General features: G+C 40.0%; 1 protein-coding gene across 1 annotated transcript in view; it reads right to left on the minus strand.

Moving 5' to 3' along the window:
• The window catches only part of ANO4 (anoctamin 4), a 387,697-nt gene that overhangs the window by 154,337 nt on the left and 218,115 nt on the right, over nucleotides 1–15,245 (minus strand). The window lies entirely within an intron of this gene.

Here is a 15,245-nt window from a genome sequence, read left to right on the forward strand (position 1 = left end):
CTACAAAACAAACCCAGAATTAGAGTGACAGTAGATGGAGAATCTGCAGAAATATAAATACGTTTTGGAACCTTTTAAAAAAGACAACCCTGAAACTGAATTTTAAAAGTAAGCATTACAATTATTAAATACTTTTATGAATCGGGTTTTCTATCTGTAACATTAATGTTAAGCATAATTTTGTAACTCATGACTCTGCTTACTCATAGCTATAGGATTAGCAGTTTTCATGGGAGCTGATCTGCATACCTTTCTCCCCCTGCTCAGCCCTCATGAGGTTGCTGTGCTTAAAGCGAGGCCCCAGATCCAGGATTTTTCTACGCCCACAGTTTTTGAGCAACATCTAGGCAGCCTTCCTAGCTCCGGTCACTTCTAGGGAAAGACTTCCTGTATAGCATCCATTCACAGAAGTGGATCATGCCATCATGCTTACTCCAGTTCACAGTTTAACAATTGAGAGGCATGTTGTAGTTCCTGCAAAGAACTCAGGCTTTATTAACAGAAAAAGAAGAGACACATGCATGCTGAAATAACAAAACCTACCATCAGCATCCTCACTGCTCTAAGCTCCCTTTAGATTTTGGTCACTCCTCTCAGAGTCTCCACACCTTCCTCTTCTGCTGCTCAATCCCCATGTTTTCTCTCCTTATCCCTGTAACAAGTTCTTTATAGTCTGTTCAGGGTTGGCAGTAAAAAGTTTTCCCCTAGTTCAGAAATGAAATCTCTCTGTGTTACCTAAGCCTTCCAGAAAGTTGCCTACTTCCATCACCTTGTTTCATTTTCTCTGCTGCCATGATTTTTTCCTTTTGCTAGTTGATTATTTTAGCATATTTGTTCCATCAAGGCAGAATCATACCATCTTAAACTACCCTTATGATTGTTCTGTCGCTGCTTCCAGGGAAGGAACATGACATGTGGCATTGCCCTTATCAGTATTAATCAATATTTTGCTATGAGAGTTAGAGTTGTAAAGAGAATTTATAAAAAATAATTTGAATGTATAAGTTGTACAAATCATCACATCATGTGACCGTGGGTTATTGCAGTGTTTCCTATAGGCATATGTTGGTTGAATTCAATAGCAGGACTGTTAGGAAACACAAAAAGGCAATACAACAACTCCAGAGAAGCACTCTCCTGGTAATTACACTGGTAGGGGTCCTTAAAGAAAATACTTGACTTATTTCCTGTGACAACTATACTTTGGAGGTAGAGCCAGATTACAAGACTTGTTTTCCCAGTGTTGAGAACAAACAGAGCTATAGGACACTAAATAATTAAGGGCCTCCCTCTGACCAGAAATGAGAGAAGCTGTTGGATTTGGGGGCTTATACAGATCTTGCTTTGGAACAAGAAGGAGGCTAAAGAAGTCAGGTGACTTCTTTACCTTTCAGGGCAAAGGTAAGATTTAGGGGAGAGAGCCATTCTTGTAGCCTTTTCATTGTTTTTAAAATTCCCTTTTCTCTTATGTAATGCTTTTTTCTTACTGATTAAACATGTTGCTTTGAGAGGACTGCCTAGTCACTGTATTTACTGATAGCCATTGCTTCTGAAGGGAAGGCCTGTAGATATTGATCCCTGAAAGGCCTGCTATAGGTAAGCACAGCTGAGCCACAGCTAGTTGAGAAACCAGGCTCAGTAGCAAAACACAAGAAATGTCTAGGGATGAGCCCTGCCAACTCTCAGACTGCAACCCAGGGTTCCTATACACCTACAGAGAAGCTGCTCCAACATACTGTAATTACATCACGTCAGAGCAGACTTGATTAATAGAGTCTGCTAGAGTGGGGTAATTACCATGCTCCAGCAGACCCCAGTGTCACGTCTATCAGCATCCTTGCGCTGAGAAATGGCGGCAGGTTCAACAGGTTGAAATGGCATTGGGTCTCTGCGCTGAAAAGTGGTGGTGCTGAAAAATAGTGGCTTGTTTGATTAGCTTTAGTTCAAAGCACCCTGCTGCCATTTTTCAGCATGGAGATGCTGACACACATGATGCTCTGGATGCTTTAATTATCGAAGCTCTCGGAGCTGTGCTAATGAAAGTGCTCGCCCCACCGCTGCCTCCCAGAGCACGCCTATAAATGCCCCTAGAGACCAAGGACATCATGACAGAACACTTTAACATTTCCAGCTTTCAGAGCTTGAAAACTGACCAAACTGCACCTTATCGAGCTGTTAATGCTCTTATCAATGCTCTTGTTACTAGTTGACTCATTTCCATTCCTCCTCAACCCTCTTCACAATGTTCCCAGTACAGAATACTGTTAGAGAGAAGTAATGTAACATGATTTCTTTTATAAAAGCTAAAATGAGGTACTTTGTACCAACCAAAAAACTTTTGGGCTACTGCAATTTCCAGTGAGACCCCACGCATTCAAAACTCTAGTAGGTGGGGAGAAAACGTGGAGAGGTCAGACATGCACCTAGAACTATTCCTGGTGTTTCCTACTCTGGTGAAACTGTTTTCTGCATTCTTTCTTGTAAGCCTCATGGCGCTGTGCACTCTGTAATCCACTCTCTTGTGGGCAAGTTCTTTTGCATGTTTGTGACAAATCATAGAAGGGGAATAGGTGCAAAGCAAAAAATATCATCACAAATCAAAAACTGAATGTAAGGGTTCTTTTAGCTCTAATGATATGTCAACATGAAAAGGCCTAGTAAATCTTTAAGGAGAAATCATTTAAGTTATGAAGCAATCTGTATAGTTCATGCACTCTTTTTATAGAAAATCTATCATCGGTGACAAAATGATTAAGTGTTATATTTAAGTAGGGAACATTTATAGACTATATGAAGTATATAAACTACACAGAAATGCAAGTCTTGAAAGGTTTCATAGGGAAAACGTAAGTAACCAAATACTCAATTGGTATAAATTGGCATGGGTTCATTAACTTTAAAGCCATGCTGATTTGCACCAATGAAGTGTCTGCCCCATTATTATCTTTTAAACTGTGCCTCTCTGTGTGCAAGGATAGGGAAAGTGAAGCAAAGGGATAAGGAAAATAAAGACTTATTTAAAGACAAACAAATATATTTGTTCTGACTGTTTTATGGCATTTTAAAGAATCAAAGATATGTAATCCCTGAGACAATGCTCTTCTCCCCTCTTTGTCCCATCAATTTGTCTTTGGTAGCTGATGTTAAAATCCATACAACACCATACAACAACTCTACTCAGCAAAGAAAGAGAAGTCACTTCATCTGCTGGTACTATACATGTTGTCAGCTGGTATTTCTATCTATTCTGTTGGTGCTGCAGGGCATTTGTCTGAGCTGATCATGCTTTGGAATGTCATTGTCTATGGTATCTACAGTACTCAAATACGGCAAACATCAGAGATTAAGGCCAGATTGTGGCCACCTTCTATGCACCTGTATAGAACAGCACCTACAGTCTGCACTTCTCTTGGGCCTCCTGCATATAGGCCAGTGACAGTAGCAGCTTTTGTGTAGTTACAGCCAAGCCACAACCCTTCAATTATTTATATTTCACTTGTTTTCTCATGCTCTTCCTGCACCTACTGAGGTAAACTTAGACCTTTCCTATTTTTAGAAGACATTGCTTCCCTTTTACATTGATACAAAAATGTTTGTAGGAAGGGGGATGAATTTTGTGAAGGTCTTCTCAAACCTTCACAAAACAACAGGCTGCTAGGATCAGCAGCTTCCAAGCAAGAATGTTTCTCATATTATTACATCAAATTATTGCTATAAACCATATTATATTTGTCTTCACTGCTTTAAGTATTGTTACTTTCAGTGAAGGGTAAATCAATGCCACTTTACAAAGTGCAAAAGTTTATTTGAAAGTAATTATGATGAATGGAATGTAAAATCAGCCCTTTAAATGACAAATGCTGAAGTGTAACCTCATGTCATCATGGAGTACAGAGTGATGAAAGGCAGTATGCATTAATACTTACCACAGAAAAAGGTGCATGTGTTCTTGGACAGTGGCCTGATTAAACAGCCAGCGTAATGTCGGCTGTGGCCCTGGTTCCTGCTCTGCCAGACTGAAGGGGGGTAAGTTTCCCCCGGGGGGGAGTTTGTTTCAGGGTTTTGGGACCCCTTTGAACCCCTGTGGGGGTGCATCGCCGCTGCATTGCTATTTACAATATCAATATATTAATGTAGCTATATTACTTATCTATAATTGTTCAAGTACAAAATTCTGGGGTATTTTTGGTGAAAATAGGGTATGGGGCCTTCGTTCAGGAACCAATCCCCATTTATATCATTGTTTCTTATGAGAAAATTGGTTCCAAGTTACAACGTTTCAACTTAAGACTCAGTTTTCAGGAACCAATTGTGTTGTAAGTCTGAGGACTGCCTGTGTATCGTAAATTATCAGGAATATCCCTGATTATTGCCTTATATTCCTTAATTTACAAACAAAAAATGCAAAAAGGTTCATATTCTTCATTGAGTCCAAAGGAATTTGAAAAAATATCATGAAACAAACATCTCAGCCCTTATGATAACAAACTAATCATGAATACCAAACAAACATTTGAAACCAGCAACGTTGTTAGTGGTTGCTGAAGCAGGATGCCAAAAGAATGAGATACAGAAAAGATGGAACAAGAAAGCCAAGCCTTTAAATTCTTCCTAAATTGTTTTATGAAAGCCAAAAATTTCAATTTACAAGTGATCCACGTTGATCCAGCATGCATACTTAGTAGGACAGGAAAAGTTTATTGGCCAGTCAGTTCTGGTCACTAAAAATTGATAGGTCTATGTAAATGTATTCACAGAAATTACAAATTATGTCTAATGGACTTATTAAATATTGGGACACTAACCCTTCAAGATAAAGAAATTCTGCTTTAAATTGTTTTGCGCTCAAGGCGACTTTCCATTCACAAGCTTTCACGTATGGATGGGAAATGTTTATGGAAGCAGAATAGTGAGTTTTAAATTAGAAAACAGCTTAAACAGAGGGACATATCTAATTGATTAAGGGCAAATTTTCAATCCACCTGGCTATCTCAACAATATACTTCCTCCATGTCAGGCTTTGTGAAACCTCACACACAGTCTAAGATCTTTATATGTATTGAAAGATCAGAAATAATCAAGGATAAAAACAAATATTATTGTAAGATACTATGATTTAACAGTAACTCTTAAGCATAGAAACAGGAATTCTCATGCTCCAGAGAGACCATTTCAGAAGAACTTTGACATTTGTTTTCATTGCACTCCCTTAGTCCATAAAGGGCATGTTTCATATACAGTCCTTTGTTTATTAATATATCCACTTAGCCAGTTATGTTCCTGAATATGATAGCATCTAAAAGGTTCTGAACATCCCTGATTTATAAGGGATCCTCATCGGAAAACTCAAGAGCAAGAACATAATAAGGATTCTGAAACTCTGCAGAAATAAATGAAATATCAATGGAAAATATTTAAAAATTGTTGCTACTAAATGCAAAATATTATCAAGCTATTTCATTTACACGTCTCACTGTTTTTAAATACATTTTTTTTTCAATAAGAGTTCCCTATTACATTCAGCATAGGCTCTGTAGCCCGATGTATTTACATAGGAGTTTTTAAAGGTTGTAATTCTTAAGCTACAAGCAGCATTTACTTCTACACACATCCCAGGCAACCAGGTCTAAAAACACTGCTTTTTAAACTATGTGCTGTGGGATTTGAGTTCAAACTCCATTCAGGTAGATTTCCAAGTACCTCTTTAGGTCTCATTTCTAAAGCATCTTGTTCTTTATGGTAAATATATAAAGCACTGTTTGTAGCATTTGCATGGTAAACTGACAAAGCCTTCTGGGAGCAGTGCACTCTATGAAAAGGACATTTGACACTAGGCACCACTGTTTTCAAACCTATCAATTCATGTGTGAATCATCATGAAACAGGGTTTTCATTAACTCTCATTAGGGAGCTACTTGCATTACAGAATTAACTGATTTACATTTTAGACTAGACCAAAACACTGCATGGGTGATTGATCTGTGAAAAGTTCACCCAGGCTGAGCCTGCCACCTTCCACTCTTTAAAGAACCAATGCAGCTACACATCTGAAAATAAATTGTGGGAGGGACTTTCATACCTAATGCATACATGTATGCTTAGGGCTTAATTTTCAGCTTGGTCTTAATACGGGCTCCCTTGCTTCGTCTGCAGTTTTGCAGGCACAGCTTGTGTCATTTAAATGTCTCAGTGCTTGATTTGTGGATGCAATAGGCACAGTACTTAGACATTAAACAACAAACTGTGCCTGCTAATAAGGTGATATTATACTCTTCATGAAACTGCAACTGCTACATACAGTGCAACTTGTGCTGTAAGTTCATAAAATCTAGTTATTATAATATAGGGTCAGAAAATTAGAAAGGGAAGTTAGAGTCAAACCCAAATTCTTAGATAGTTTTCAGTGCATTAAATAGTTAACTTAAACAGAAAAACTGTTGGATGTTAAACTGACTCCCTGCTTCAATTTATTCAAAAGGGAGGACCTGTGAAGATATAGTATTGCCCAATTGTGTACATTAGCTGGGAGGAAAAATAGAATTCTTATTATTTTACTTCATCATTTTATAGCGTGAAATCCTGTTCCTACTGAAATCAGTAAGGGGTTAACCACTCATTGCTGTATGTCTTGAACAGCATACATATTATTTGACAGAAACATGAAATACATAGTGGTTTTCCTGTGTATGCAAATGAGCATGTACATAAAGAACAGGTGGCCTTGAGAGCAATTAGGACAAAAAGGAATCTAATTTTATTCTCTCTTCAACTATTCTCACCTGTATCTTAAAAGTGAATTTGTCAGAGAAAGATTTAGTCATATAAACAAACTCACTAAAGGAGGCCATTTTAAATGTATTAAAACGAGAAGGCAGATCTTCAGTTACCATCAAAGCTCAGTTGAAGTAACTGAAGTCATATGACAATTGACACCAGATGAACATGTGCCCCAAAATTATCAAAGGAAATGCTTTTAAAAAAACAAAACAAACCGAAAACACCCCCCAAAAATAAAAACCAGAAGTTTGTGAAAGAATGTCAACAATAAGAGAGAGAGCATTTCATCCAAGATCAACTAGCTCTCTAAAATACTCCTTCTTAATGATGTTTTATTGCCAGTCTGAACTATCAAAAAACAAAGAGCAAAGAGTTTTCTCATTTGAGAAAACTTACAACAGAAATTTACAGTGATTAGAGTGGCTTTGAAGTCTCATTATTTACTGTTTTCAAGATCACACAGGCTGAACCAAAAAGATACCTTTCCTAACTATCGGCTCTGTAAACACTACTTGGGTTTTGAAAGTCAAGCCCTTCTTTCCAATGCGTGCATCACAATCAGTAATGATTGTACTGTTCATTGATTATTTTGTAGGTGATGTATGTTTCAGAACTGTTCATTCTACCATAAATAATTTTGCTCCTCAGCACTAACAAGAGAACAAAATAATCCAGGGGTTTTTTTTCCAGAAAATGAAGAAGGTACAACTATGACTACATAGAGGAAAAAGAGCCATTTATTAAACATTTCATTACATACTCACATTTCTGAACAAAACTGTATTTTATGTTTCAGCATTTAAACTCCTGGTTATTCTGTATTCTGTCTTTATTGCTAACCTTTTACCTTACTTTGACATGATCTTCACTTCTAATTTTGGTTTTACACTCAGGGAACTGTCAGGAGTCACTACAATACTGTATATTCTTGTTGTCATTAGCAATTTCTTTTTACATTCATCACTTTAAACCAGGCTTCACCCAAGCTGAATTTCTCCAACTTTCTGAATACAGAGTACTAAGCCTGTGAAATTCTGTCCCCATTAGCACAGTGTTAAGTGTTAAGTTATTCCTTCATAAACCAATTCAGATGTTCTTCAGAACTGACAAAGTCATAAAATAATTCATCTTGTATCTATATAGTACCCTTTATTCAAAAGGATCCTACATAGTTTTCAGAGACAAACTCTTCCTACTAGTTAGTCCTTCTGGAGGGACTGGATGTATTCAAATCAGCTGGTCCAGACGATCTCCACCCTAGAGTACTGAGGGAATTAGTTGCGGTCATTGTGGGACCCCTGGCATGGCTTTATGAGCACTCGTGGTGCTCTGGTGTGGTGCCAGAGGACTGGAAGAGGGCCAATGTGGTTCCCATCTTCAAAAAGGGGAGGAAGGAGGACCCAGGAATCTATAGGCCAGTTAGTCTTACCTTAAACCTGGGCAAGCTTTTTGAGAGACTTATTCTGGAACATGTCCACAAGGGGCCAGCAGGGAAGGTTATGCTTAGGGGAAACCAACACGGATTCATTAGAGGCAGGTCCTGTCAGACCAACCTGGTGGCCTTCTACAACCAGGTCACCAAATCATTAGATGCAGGGGTAGCAGTAGACATAGTCTTCCTGGACTTTTGGAAGGCCTTCGACACTGTCTCTCACCCCGTTCTCATTAAGAAACTGGGGGACTGTGGTGTCGACACCCACACAGTCAAATGGGTTGCCAGCTGGCTGGAGGGCCGCACCCAGAGAGTGGTGGTGGACGGGTCATTTTTTACCTGGAGGGATGTGGGCAGTGGGGTTCCTCAGGGCTTGGTCCTCGGGCCTGCACTGTTCAACATCTTCATCAGTGACTTGGACGAGGGGGTAAAAAGCACCCTGTTCAAATTTGCTAATGACACTAAGATGTGGGGGGATGTGGGCACGCTAGAAGGGAGGAATAGGCTGCAATGGGACCTAGACAGGTTACAGGGGTGGGCGGATGAGAACAGGATGGGACTCAGCACTGACAAGTGCAAGGTGCTGCACCTGGGGAGGAAAAACCGGCACAATACCTACAGGTTGGGGAACCCCCTTCTTGTCAGTACAGAGGCATCACTGATGCCAAGGTGAACATGGGCCGGCAGTGTGGGGATGCAGTCAGGAAGGCCAACCGCATCTTGTCATGCATCCACAGATGCATCTCAAGCAGATCCAAGGAGGTGATCCTTCCCATATATGCGGCACTGGTCAGGCTGTAGCTGGAGTACTGTGTCCAGTTCTGGGCGCCGCACTTCACAAGCTTCCCTGCACTTGGGCAGGAAAGACCACTAGGACTGGACAACTTCAGGAAGATGGGTGTTAAGATGCCTCTTGAAGATCTCCAGGGTGGGTGACTGTACCATCTCTGGGGGGAGCCTGTTCCAAACCCTTAGCACTAGACTTGTAAAGACATTTTTCCTTATGTTGAGACTGAAATGAACCTCAGTCAATTTGTGCCCATTATTTCTTGTTTTTCTCCTGGGGGCCTTGGTGAATAGATGCTCTCCCAAGCCCTGATATACTTGTAGGCTGCCACCAGGTCCCTTCTGAGTCTTTTCTTCCCCCAAGTCTTTCAGCCTCTCCTCATATGACCTCATCTCTAGGCCTCTAATCATTCATGTGGCCCTCCTTTGGACTCTCTTGAGCTTTTCTACATCCTTCTTGAAGTGTGGCACCCAGAACTGGATGCAGTACTCCAGTTGCAGTCTCATCAAGACTGAGTAGAGTGGGAGGATAACATCCTTTGCTCTACTCGAGATGCCTTAGTGGATGCATGCCAGTGTTTGATTAGCTCTGCCAGCTACAGCATTGTATGGGTGGTTCATGTTCATTTTGTTGTCAATTATGACACCCAGGTCTCGTTCAGTTGTGGTGCTGGCAAAAGTAGCACTGCCAAGCCTGTGTGTTGTGGATTATTTCTCCACAGGTGGAGCACTTTACATTTCTCTATGTTAAATAACATTTGGTTGAGGTTTGCCCACTTCACGAACCTGTCCAGGTCGGCCTGTATTTCTAGCCTGTCTTTGAGCATGACCATGCTCCCCCATAGTTTAGTGTCATCAGTGAACTTTGCCAGTTTGCCCATAATACCTGAATCCAACTCATCAATTAACATGTTGAAGAGCACTGGTTTGAATACTGAGCCTTGTGCAATGCCACTGGTCACTTCCACCATGATGACTCAATTCCACTAATCAATACCCTTTGGGTCCTATCACAGAGTCAGCTGCCTAGCTACTGGACTGTAAAGTAGTCAAGGCTGCACTCTCCCAATTTTACCATGAGGACATCATGGGAGATGAGGTCAAAGGCCTTTGTGAAGTCCAAGTATATGGCATCAACCTAATTTTCCCTATCCAGGTGGTGAGTTACTTAACTGTAGAAGGAAATGAGGTTGGTCTGGCATGAGCTGCCCATTACAAAGTCATGTTGGCTATCCTTTAGAATACTGCCTTCGGTTAGCTTGTGTGTAATGGATTCTTTGATAATTTTCTCCAGGATTTTACCAGGGATTGAGGTCAAACTAACTGGCCTGTAGTTTCCTGGGTCTTCCCTTCTCCCTTTCTTAAAGACAGGTGCCACATTGACCCTTTTCCAGTCTTCTGGGACCTCTCCCTTGTGCCACAAGTCTTCAAATAACTCTTCCATTGGTCATGCGATGATGGCAGCCAGTTCTTTTAGCACTCTCACCGAAGGCAGTTGGGGCCAGGCACAGCTGTAGCCACCTGAGCCCTGTGGGGTGCAAGACCCCAAGGAAGAAGAGTGGGGGCCAGGCACAGCTGTGACCACCTGAGCCCTGGAGGGATGCAAGACCCTGAGAGGGAAGGCTGGGACCAGGCATGGCTGTGGCTACCTGAGCCTGCTGGGGAGGAAGGACCCATGGCCCCAAGTGAAAGGGGTGGTGTGGAGTTCCGAGTGAAGTGGGCAGAGATGAGTAGCCCCACTGAGGGGGCAGCCCCGGGTGAAGGGGGTGGTTTGAAGCCCCAAGTGAGGGGCCAGTGCAGAGCCCTTGGTGAGTGGTAGCCCCAGAAAGGGGGTGGAGATGAAGTACCCCAGTGAGAGGGAGGAAATCCAGAAGGCTGAGAGCCCAGTATATTTATGTATGTATATATAGAGTTGCCAGAAGGGGCCAGAGTAAGCTTAGACCCAGTTGGGTAACTGGCTGGCCACTACCCTGGTGAAGGTCACACAACATGCCCAACAGACAGTACGTCTGCCACCCAAGGAATGGACTAGCTAAGCCTATGGCCTAAGGGGCCCACTCCAAGAGGGAGCAAGGCAGCATAAGTTGGTGATGGACGAAAGAGACCCTGTGAGAGAGGGTGGAGTGTGAGAGGTCCTAGTGAGAGGAGGGCGGTATGAATGTATGTGCAACTGAGGCCTGACGGTGTGGCCTAACCTTGGTCCGGCTGTAGGCTGGGAGCTCTGTAACACCTGGATGCCATCTGTGAGTCATGGGCTGCAGTGTAGGGAAGGTTTGGAGTTGCAGATAGCGCCCCCTGGCATTGGGGCATAAAATGGGCTGCCTTCCACCTTAATTAACTATTAATTAATTAAGAACAAGACATGGCAGGTGAGTCAGGTGGGTGGCATGCCCAATGGCAAGTGGGGAACCTAGCACTGTGGCTAGGCAGGCAGCCCCACCTCGCCACAGAGATAAAACTAGCTTTTGCCTGAAGGCACCAGTGCTGAGGTCAAGTGAACTGTTCCATGTGGTCATCCTTCAGCCCCTACTCTAGAATAATCTTTTTATCGTCATTCTCTTTTTCCATTTTCACTTCTGATGGTTTTGTTTTAAATCACTGTATTACTTTTTTTTTTTTTACTGAATATTAAGACATAAAATAACAGACAAACAACATAGGACTTAAAATTGCTCTCATTTCCATGACCAGTTTGATTAGCCATAAAACTTTTCTATTTCTATTAGCATTTGAAAAGCACTCATCACTATACTATTTTAGGTGAAGTAACTAGAGTCACATTATTTGATTTATTTAGTGTATATAAAAAACAAAAAGTGAGGTTTCTTAGCCTCTTTTAAGCCCCTTGATAACTGGTAAAAGTGCCAAAGGGGCACACAGAAACTCTAAAAGGTTGAGATCTAGTTGGAAAGAATCTTTCTGTTTCAAAAACTGAAGAAGACAACTGTGATACTTCCTTCTAAAGACCCCTTCTATACAGGATATGCTGGGGATGTGCTCATTTGGGCTCAACACATAGCAGTGCAGAGATTCCAGGAAGTAAATAAGCAGCAAAGGACAGGCTACTCTAACTTAGGTCCAGGGGATGTCTCAGTTTTTCCTGGCACTGTGTAGGATCCCGCACTGGGAAGGCTCAAGGTAGCTTTAAGTCATCTGAGTTCTTCCACTTCCCCACCACACCACATATCAAGTACAGCATAGCACTCAAATGATTCAGCCAAATCCAATATATAGAAACATTTACATGATTATAAATCTATGCAGCTAAATTTTCTCAGTTACTTTATGAATGATATATTTTAAATTATTGTAAACTAATATCTATAAGCCAAAACAATTCTATAGGCCAGCATAGATAGATGTAGGATAATATAATAATTAGTGAATTAGAATGAAAAATTCCATGCTTAGAGCCTGGAATTCATAAGTATCCTGTGAGTTATCATTTTGCTTTGAAATACAAGTACTTCCGTATGTTGATGCTAGTAAGTGCTGCATCTTCCACTAATCTTTTTTCCAATTAGACTCCTCTCAGATAAGCTATGGGAGAGTCCCATGCAGTAATTAAAAAAACTACCAAAACCCTACTAGGAGACATACTTGCAGCAGTCTCATTGTTGATCTGTTTCTTAAGTATAAGTAGTTGCATTTCATTTTCCAATTAAAGTTCTTTCCCAATACCTCCCCACCAGCACCAATCAAAGTGTGAAATCTTGAGGCCAATGTGTCACAGCCACATACATAATTTATAAGACAATGTAAGTTAAGATAAAAATCAACACAGAAAATATTAACATATGACTTGTAAGAAAATACAGCATCTTTACCTTGAGTGAAAGATCCTAAAAATCTAAATATGGCCCATCATTTACATTAAATTACTTAGAACTTCTTAATCTTATGAATGTGTGTCAATTATAATCCATGTTGAACTGGGACAACAATCCTATTCCTCTGTTCAATATAAAAGAACAAAACTAGATACTAAAATATTTATATAGAAGTGACATAAAAATAATCTACAATGCTACTTAATAATTTTTGTCACTGCCTGAAGCAAACATCAGTCTAAATTTTTGTCAGCTTAATGATCTTGATGCTGGGCCTCCAGTTCCCTTTTTATTTGTGACTTCATTTTACATTTATATTGCACTTTGTGCTGTTGAGTAAACATTTATCTGTCTGATTCAAAACCTGCCTTCATAAGTACTTGTTTTTTCTTTCTTTTTGGCATTTGTCAGAGGAGCCACTATTGTAGATATCCTCTTTCTGCAGTTTCTGCAGAATATGATTTCAAAGTCAGAGTGTAAATACCCCCTCAAGTTTTCTTTTCTACTCTTTATTTTGAATGTAAGCCTGTACAGTAGAAGGGGTGTACATCATCCAAAACCAACATCATGTAGAATCAGTAGACAAATACAAAAATACTCAATAACAATTCTTCATACCACTCCAGCTTTCACACTCTACTATAAACTTTGCCACTGAATGTATGGTCAACACCAGGGACAGCTCCCCCTACTTCTACAGTTGTAAAATCTTGTCCCCTGGATGCCTGTTCATTATGTAACTGCAACAGTTAGGATCCAAAGCTGCTATTTATAGAGTCAAGAGCTGAAAGCCAGATCTATTTAGGTCTCTGACCAAAAGGGAAAAACACATGCAATTGAAACAGACAAAGATCCATGCATAAATGAATTGGTCCACTGAGTTCAATTCTAAGTTGGCGCAGTACAGTACAGTAAGTTACTGATTAGTAATTATGGTTATAATTTAATTCATAGACTGATTGTAAAAATGTGTTTCTGAATTTAAGTTAAAGTCAAATTATATGTCCTAACAGATTATCAATTTAGATTTTTAAAAGCACTTACTAGAAGCACAAAATATAACCTCATCTTGATCATTATGAATTTTGGAAAATTTCCAATTACTGATTTGAGCAAGAAGTCACACCAGGGCCTAATGAGATTAATGAAAAATAAAACTGTGTGTCAACTGCATAACAGGAGAAAATGAAATGAATAGTAAGATGCAGAATATTCAGGGAACCCATGTATGGTAGGCTATAAAAAACAAAGCTAATATGAGCAGAATAGTTCAAAAGAGTGCAACTGCATAAGCAAAAAGAATTGAAGCAATTCAAAGCCACTATCTGACAGGTTCCCAATGCAAAATGCTGTCTGTAAATATCCTAATACTTCAAACAGGACATGTCTACATGAGATGCTTAATGCCCATTGGACTAATTCTACTGCGCATTAGTGTGGCTGGCAAAACTATAGAATTAGTCTAATGGGCATTAAGTGCCACTTAAAAACTGTTCACTAATGCACAGTGGTGCTGATTATGATGCATTAATAAACATGTAGACATGCTCACAAAGTGCTTTGGCTTCAGTCCTATAATAAATCTAAAATTTACATAGTTCATATTTATCAAAATAGAAAAAATACTTCAAAATTCTTCATTAATGAGGATTCCTTACACATTTAAGATTTCAGAAACTACTAAAATATTTGTTCAGGTTTACTTTTGATTTCATGTGCTGGAATCAGGTTAGACTGTTATGAACTGGAGCTCAAAAATGATAGCAATAATCCTCCACTTGCTGAACATGAGATAAGATGATTCACCTAACAGGCCATTGTGAGTGCAAGTAAGAAACACATGGAACAAACAATAATTTAAAATATTTGCCATTAAAAACATTTACCAATTATTGTGACATGAAAATAATTCCCCAATTAAGCAACATCATTCCAACACTACCATTTCCCCAAATCCTTGATGCAGTAGCCATTGGTACATGCTGATAGTTTAATAATAACCCCTAGGCAGTATGCAAGTTCATTCAGTAAAAATATTAAGGGGACTTAGCATTCTGACGGGACATGTACATTTCCAACTGCACAGACAGAATTCTTGCAGGTCTAATTCTTGTTTGGTGTGTCCTCCACATACCAGTATAAGTGCAAATAGATTAGGCCCAAGTAAGACTAAGCACTAAGTATTCTTCTCACTGGCTGTGTCTATACATGTGCTTTATTGCAGAGTAGATTAATTGACTGAGGAGTAAAGCATCTACATGTGCAATGGTATGAGAGCACAGTAAACTAATTTGTATCATAAGATAGTACTGTCAGGGACAGTACTATGTTATGGCAGAATAATTAACTGTGATTAAATGCACATGTAGATGCTGATGGTGGGTATAAACTGCACCTGATTAGCCCAGCCAGCAGGGGCC

Source organism: Crocodylus siamensis, chromosome 4, assembly GCF_052110815.1.
Source record: "Crocodylus siamensis isolate JL-2025a chromosome 4, ASM5211081v1, whole genome shotgun sequence".
Taxonomy (NCBI): Eukaryota; Metazoa; Chordata; order Crocodylia; family Crocodylidae; genus Crocodylus; species Crocodylus siamensis.